This window comes from Dipodomys ordii, unplaced genomic scaffold, assembly GCF_000151885.1.
Source record: "Dipodomys ordii isolate 6190 unplaced genomic scaffold, Dord_2.0 Scaffold91, whole genome shotgun sequence".
Classification (NCBI taxonomy): domain Eukaryota; kingdom Metazoa; phylum Chordata; class Mammalia; order Rodentia; family Heteromyidae; genus Dipodomys; species Dipodomys ordii.
In genome coordinates, this window is record NW_012267307.1 from 3,532,349 (window position 1) to 3,538,660 (window position 6,312).

Below are 6,312 nucleotides of genomic sequence, written 5' to 3' on the forward strand. Positions count from 1 at the left end.
GGGGAGGACCACCGGACGCTCAGCCGTGCGGGGAGGACCACCGGACGCTCAGCCGTGCGGGGAGGACCACCGGAGCTCAGCCATGGGGAGGACCACCGGATGCTCAGCCATGTGGGGAGGACCACCGGACGCTCAGCCGTGCAGGGAGGACCACCGGACGCTCAACCATGTGGGGAGGACCACCGGACGCTCAACCATGTGGGGAGGACCACTGGACGCTCAACCATGTGGGGAGGACCACCGGACGCTCAGCAGTGCGGGGAGGACCACCGGATGCTCAGCTGTGCAGAGAGGACCACCGGATGCTCAGCCATGGGGGGAGGACCACCAGATGCTCAGCCATGGGGGGAGGACCACCAGATGCTCAGCAGTGCGGGGAGGACCACCGGATGCTCAGCTATGGGGGGAGGACCACCGGATGCTCCATTGTGCGGGGAGGATCACCGGATGCTCAGACGTGCGGGGAGGACCACCGGATGCTCAGCTGCGCAGGAAGGACCACCAGATGCTCAGACGTGCGGGGAGGACCACCGGATGCTCAGACGTGCGGGGAGGACCACCGGATGCTCAGCCATGGGGAGGACCACCGGATGCTCAGCCATGGGGAGGACCACCGGATGCTCAGCCATGGGGAGGACCACCGGACGCTCAGCCGTGCGGGGAGGACCACCAGATGCTCAACCATGTGGGGAGGACCACCGGATGCTCAGCCGTGCGGGGAGGACCACCGGATGCTCCATTGTGCGGGGAGGACCACCGGATGCTCCATTGTGCGGGGAGGACCACCGGATGCTCAGACGTGCGGGGAGGACCACCGGATGCTCCATTGTGCGGGGAGGACCACCGGATGCTCCATTGTGCGGGGAGGACCACCGGATGCTCAGCCATGGGGGGAGGACCACCGGATGCTCAGCTGCGCAGGAAGGACCACCGGACGCTCAGCCATGCAGGGAAGACCACCGGACACTCTGCTGCAGGGCCAGCATTTAGAGGGAGCTCCATGGATGCCTTTGGAATGGGTAAATCTCTGCCACTTTTGTGCCTCCTGTCGGGCACCGGAAGAACCAAACTATTTCTGTTCTTCTCTGCATCTTGAAGATAAAGTAGCAATCACCTGCCTTCCAGGACTGAAATGAACAAGCGATGCATTTCTCCAAAACAAGTTTGTTGTTTTCAAATGCTTAGGCTGTAAAAGCTCAACTAGAGGACAAACTCTTGACAAATAACTATCTAATAAATATGCTTGCAAACTAATTAGAAACGTTGATGGTTTGGTGAGGCTGTGTATGTTTGGAGGTCATTGTGATTCTCCTGTATTTGTACATTGGTTTTCTGTTCCATTGAGGGGAACTTCACTCTAACTCTGGCAGGGGAGGATTCTCAGCTTCCAATGGAGGCACCATAAGGAGATCTGCCCAGTGTGGCCCTGTCCAAGACTGCCGCGTCATTAGCTCTCATGGAGGAACACTTAGTCGCTTAGAATAACGTCTGTGGAAAGAACACTGAGCTAGAGGAGCCATTGTTTTAGAAGTGAACCCAAGGTAAGCCAAGGAAACAAATAGCCTTGATAGACAGTGTAATCATGGAGTGATGACCCTTGGCATTAGGTCTGAAAACACTTCACACTCTGCAGAGTTCATTTCTAATCAGAAGTGAATTACACTGCTTTCCATATTATGTTTAATTAAAGCATGAGCAAATTGTTGTGACAACTGGATGGTAGCTTCAGCCCAGCCCAGGTTCAGCACGGCGGCAAAAGGGGTGCAAGCAGCCATTGTCTGTGGAAACTGCACTTAGTATAAAATGATTGGTTTCACCAATTTAGATCTATTTTCTTAAATAAATAGAAATGCTAGGAAAGAACCAGACTCTGGTGGTTCACACCAGTCATGCTAGCTACCCAGGAAGCTGATCAGAGGATCACTGTTCAAAGCCAGCAGGGGCAGGGAAAGCCTGTGAGACTCTTATCTCCAGTTAATCACAGAAAAAATCTGAAGTGGTGCTGTCACTCAAGTGGTAGAGTGGTGCTAGCCTTGAGCAAAGGAGCTTAGGGACAGTGCCAGGCCCAGAGTTCAAGGCCCAGGCCCAGTAAAAAACAATGCTAGGATAGTGTTGACTTCAGATTGGAGGACTGTTTCGTAACTGGAAAAGAAGACTGTTTAGGTACAACCCATTCTTTCTCATAAGAGCAGATCACATCATTTCACTGGGGTAACATTTATCGCACCTGTTCCAAGAACCAAGACAGTGCTCACCTCTTGACCTAGTTTTCTCATTACAGAAAAGTTGTACAGTCCTCTGTTTCTGTAAGAATGTGGTTCTCAGTGCAGTTGTAATTGATTATGCAGAAAAGTTGTATTTGAAAAACATGTCCAATGAGCTGGGAAAATAATTATACAAAGGTAATTCAATTTAAAATGAAGAAGGAAGAATGCGCTAAGCAAACTTGCCTACCATGGAAAGCCATAGTTTGCACACGTGCACATGAACATGTGTTTTCTAACTCATGTATACATGAACACATGTTTTCTTACACACCTATTGTACATATTTGGATATATAAATGAATATTTCTTCTATAAACAAGCATATAATCCCATAAGTAATTTAAAAATCAGCATGCTCTTCTCAAATGGTAAAATTTACGTAGAGATGGATATGTGATGTTTATGAAAACCACATATATACACAAGCATGCGTATTAAGAAAATAGCTAAAAATAAGCAGGATAAACTACTCTGGATAATGTGAAAATTAAACACTACAGATACAAGGAGGTAATATCTCGTACTTAAAATCAAGTAACATAGAGAGAACTATTCACTTAATTTAAAATAATAGTAATGCCATTTTAAAAACTTGAGCCAATGAGGTCAAGAGCAGATTACTGAATGCACTGAATCTCATTCCAAATTATTCAGTCATTTTAAAGCCAGGGAGAGTCAGACATCTAATTGTATTCTTAAGGTCAGTTCCTTTTCCTTTCAAGGGCAGAAGAAAAAATAAGACCTTGGATTGACTGCTGGGACTCTATGATGAATCCCAGGCCAAACCAGGAGGATGCATGAAATCGTTTTTTGCTGGTGACCTACTACTGTTAACCCAATAACTGTGGTTCCTTAAGTCTTATTCTCTATTTCATTTTATCATAATATTAATATAATTAAGATGAGTATGGATAATCTAATTTATCAGCTTGCTTCAGTAGAAAGATACTCATTTTAAGTAATTTGGAATTCATGGAGGCTATTAGATTATACTCTTTTAATCAACAGAGCTTGAATTCTTATCAGTACATTTTGCATTATGATGGAAGACATTGATTAAATTGTGCTTAATGGATTATCAGATATTATCTTCTGTGCAATTTGTAAAGAATTAAGCTAATAATTTTCCAATCTTAAGGTCCAGGAAATTTAGTTTCTTTAATAGGGCATGATTTATTACTTGAGCAATGATTAGTGTGATACAATGTATGGCAATTAAATTTAGAAAGGTTGCTTGGTCACTTAAGAGAACAAATACACATGAGCAAAGAGCTTTTGAGAAAAATGTATCCAGCTATAATTTTTATTGTGATAAAATGAATGCACTCAAAAGAAGACAGTAGTCACCCTACTTAAAAAACAACAACACAATATGGCTAAAAGCCATCTGGTGCTATATGTAAGGATTTCCTAATAACTTACTAAAACATATATATATATATATATATATATATATATATATATAAAGACATAGTTCTTTCCTGCATAGTTTAGAAAATCACACAATCTGAATGCTTAAAAGAAAAGATAAAACTTCATTAAAGAAAAAAATCATAAAGCTATACCAGGTGGAATTTCATTTTAGAAGAGTATATACTAAGATACATTTTAATTATGTGTATGTAGAGAAATTTGGAATTTTGAAACTAGAAACTGTAATGAATCTCTCAGGTCTGCCAATATTTCACCTTACTCTAAGTTATCATTTACTACTTCTTTCTCAATTACAGTCTCTTCCCTTCATCGTGCTTCATTTCTCCTAAAATCACCTCTGCATTATTGCTTCTTATAAACATAAGAACTGTCTTCACATAGGTGCAGTGCTTTTGTGCATAGACCCTACAGGACTTTCGGCCAAGTACGTCTTTGTGTCTTCTCTTAGCCAGCTCTTCAAATTGTAAGCAAGACCGCTCTCTTCAGGTGTCTATGAGGAGAATAAAATACTGTATTTGCCATATTGAATGTAACTACTTGCATCAAGTCAGCCAGGCTGGAAATATCTGGCTTAAAGTAAGAACTTGAGATTGTCACATTACAAGACCCAACCCGCTGTGTCCTACAGGCTGGTTTTGTATAGACTGATCTTTCTGACAACTCATTATTTTGTTGTTGTTGTTGTTTTTTGGGTCCGGTTGTGGGGCTTGAACTCTGGGCCTGGGCTCTGTCCCTGAGCTTTTCTGCACTCTACCACTTTAGCCACAGAGCCACTTCCAGTTTTCTGGTGGTTAATTGGAGATAAAAGTCTCACAGTCTTTCCTGCCAGGACTGGCTTTGAACCACAATCCTAGATCTCAGCCTCCTGAGTAGCTGGGATTACAGGTATGAGCCATCAGCATCTGGTATTTGAGGATTTATTAAAGATAAAGAAAAGGGGAAAATGGGGGGAGAGAGCAAAGCTATCCTTGAATGATTACTGTAAACCATTGCTTCTATTCTAAACATCTGAAACCATCCATGCAGCAGCATCATTGGGGTGAATATATCAAAAATATAAAAATTAATTGTGTCCTTTTTACTGTGGCTGCTAAGCTGCCAATTGCACTAGAGAATGTTAGAAAAAATGAGGGTCACCTCCACAATCTGCCCACACAGCTCCTCCACGTTAAACGAGAAAGGAACTCCTCACAGAATGAAAGGGGACGAACGTGATGAACGGGATTCACAACCAGCCTCAATCACGGCCTCATTCTAACCACGGCTCCTGTGGCGCTGCCCTGGCACGGCCAGAGATGCCGAGCTGAGAGCAGAGTCCGATTCCTCGCGTCCCAAGCAAAGCCGCTTGCGGGGTGCACACGGTGCCTGCCCCAGGACCGGGAGGCTGGCAGCACCCCAGGAAAAGCAGGAAGGACTGGGGCCTTGTTCAGAGAGTACGGCCAGGCTGACGTGGATGCCTTGTCCAATGTCAACAAAGGGCATACATTCCTGGGTCATGTGATCGGAGTCTCTAAGCTCCCTGGTAGAGTGAGGACTGGCCCTGTGGCCCTCAGCTAGTCACTGGGCTGGCCATACGCAGATCCCCTCACCCAGTCAGGAGCACGGGATCCTGGGGCAGGTGTAAATTCTCACTTTTACTTCAGTGTGCTCAGGCCAGTAACATCTGGAGTCTCCTCTGTCCTCTCCGAACAGCTCCTTAACCCAGACACCGGTGTGGGGCGTCTAGAGGAACTGGGGCCCTTGTTGATCTTGAGTTGTGCTTTGACATCCAGCTACAGCATGAGGACGGCCATCTCTCCAGGTGGGCCCTGCGTTCTAGGTATCAGGACAGAGATGGCACTCCAGTTGGCAGAGAATGTGTGCCCCATCGCTGGAATGACCTTTAACATTTCATATTGCTACCCAACTGCCCGACGCACCAGGTCCCTGGGTTACACCAAGAGGGTTTTAGCTCTGTGTGAATTTGAAAACTCCCTTTGCCCTAACACGGGACTACGCTAAACAAGCGAGTGCCGCCCGTGCCCAGGTGCAGCACGCCGGCCGCCAGGCAAAGCTCCTCTGAGATGGGCGTGGGTGTTTTGCACACTTGGCAGACGGAAGTGAGATAGTCATCAGCCACGAGAGGGCCCTCAAGCCCTTCCACCCACCGCCACACCCATCTCGACACTGCCCGCCACTCCCTGGAGGGCAATGCACACCTTCCTGTGTCGGGCGGACGCAGGTGTGGATCTTGGAAACCACGCGAGGCAGGGGTCTGGGCCACTCCGTTTGTGTGTCTGCATTCCAGAGGATCACTGGGGTCCTCCGCGGAGCTGCTTGCCCACGGCCCGGAGCAGGACTGACAGGGGCCTTTGCCTTATGGGCCATGACCGAGGTGGGCACCTGCTGTCTTCTCTGGGAACCTCACATCCAGCTGCTGGGACTTGACCACAGGCCCTGAAACATCGCCAGAGTGTGGGGCGATGGTACAGCAATCACAACAACAGACGACGACAACAACAACAGACAGCAGCAACAACAGACAACAAGAACAACAGACAACAACAATAACAACGATGGACAAAACAACAACAGACAACAAGAACAACAGACAACAACAGACAACAACAAC